This window comes from Vicia villosa, linkage group LG4 (assembly GCF_029867415.1).
Source record: "Vicia villosa cultivar HV-30 ecotype Madison, WI linkage group LG4, Vvil1.0, whole genome shotgun sequence".
Lineage (NCBI taxonomy): Eukaryota > Viridiplantae > Streptophyta > Magnoliopsida > Fabales > Fabaceae > Vicia > Vicia villosa.
The window spans coordinates 96,368,820-96,370,343 of record NC_081183.1 but is presented as its reverse complement, the minus strand read 5'-3'; the positions used below and the strand labels follow the sequence as shown (position 1 = coordinate 96,370,343).

Below are 1,524 nucleotides of genomic sequence, written 5' to 3'. Positions count from 1 at the left end.
GAAAAAAAAAAGTTAAAAGAGAATTAGTTAAAAAACTTAATTGAATGGGCCAGGGGGGTTTAAAATCTGAAAGGAGGTGCATGGCCCAATTAAATTAAAGCTGAAAGATAGAAAAAAAACTGGGCCGGACCGGGTCGGGTCAGGGTGACCCGGATCCGCCCAACTCATGTCACAAACTGCTGGGTTGGGTTTGAGAACCCTAAATCGTGAAGAGAGGCAGCGCCTCCTTCTCTCTTTCTCGTTCCTTCTCACAACAAAACAAAACCAGAGAAAAAAAAACTCTCTTCTCTCTCGATCGTTCCTTCTCTGTGTGAACAACAACAACAACGATTCTCACCCGGTTCATGCTCTCTCTCTGGAGCTCACAGTCGTGAACAGCAACAACAACAACGAAGCACCCTCTCTCGGTTTTGCTCACTCTCTCATTCGCTCTCGCCGTGAACAGCAACAACAACAGCTTCGAGTTTTCAGCGGCCATGGAATGAGCTTGAAGAACTCAGGTATGTTTCTTCCCAAATTTCGTTTTTGTTTTCTTTTTAATGATAGCTCAATAATCGCTCATTCATCTTTCTCGGTTACTCACTGTGAACAAACAATGACAACAACCTCTCGGTGCCGCTCTCGGCTTTCTCTGAGTTTATGAAGAACAATAACAGCAACTACCGAAAAGAAGATCTACGGCAGCCGTGGGAGGAGTTCTCATAGGTATTGACAGAATATGTCAAACTTACAAGGATAACCTTAATCCTATTTCAACTTGATTTTACCATGCTTATGAACAGGGGCAAAAAATCTGAGTAATTTTTAATCTTTGTTGTTTCAAATTTTAACTCTATTCTGTGATATGTGATGTAGCAGTGATAGCTTACCGATTATATTCTATTTCCTAATCTTATAGTGTCTGAATATTTGTAGAGTTACAGCATCAATTGGCAGTGAGTGATATAAGAGTGGAAGTAGAAAGAACTTACCTGCGGCAAAGAGGTTTTTTGCCGGATTTATGGCCGAGGTATGACTTTGATCCTTCTTGCTTATGAAACCGAACTGTTGTTATCGATGTTGTTCTGAGTTGTTGGATTAATTGTTGTTCTGCTGCTGTTTTTGAATTGTTGCAGAAAGTTTGTTGATTGAAGGTGGTATGAAGATGAAAGTTGGATGATGAGGATGATTGATGCGTTGATACGGGGCTGCAACTAGAGGTATGGTTTTGAATCTCTTTTCTTTTTTTCTGGAAATTCGGGTGGTGTTATTGAAGAACAATTTTGAGCTTGTTACTAACAACTTTGAGTTTGTTACTAACAACTTTGAATTGTTGTTACTAACAACCTTTTTTTTTGAAATTGTTGTAGGCTTTTTTGATGAAGATGACACCACCTCTCTTTGGATTGTGGGAGACTTGAAGTTCAACTTCAAGTGGTTGGAAGCTTGAAGATGAATATCTTCAAGTAAGGTATGAAGAACTACCTTCTCCTCCTTCCTTACTTTGGAACTAAGAAACTTTAAAATTATGAGAGAAGTGAGAAA

At 39.4% G+C, this 1,524-nt stretch overlaps 1 long non-coding RNA gene across 1 annotated transcript; it reads left to right on the top strand.

The window, feature by feature from the left end:
• Positions 1-454: 454 nt before the first annotated feature.
• LOC131599376 (uncharacterized) lies at positions 455-1,200 on the top strand. The gene is made up of 3 exons (XR_009282729.1): positions 455-705; positions 916-1,009; positions 1,116-1,200. It is a non-coding gene; the product is annotated as an uncharacterized LOC131599376 (long non-coding RNA).
• The last annotated feature ends 324 nt before the right edge of the window (positions 1,201-1,524 follow it).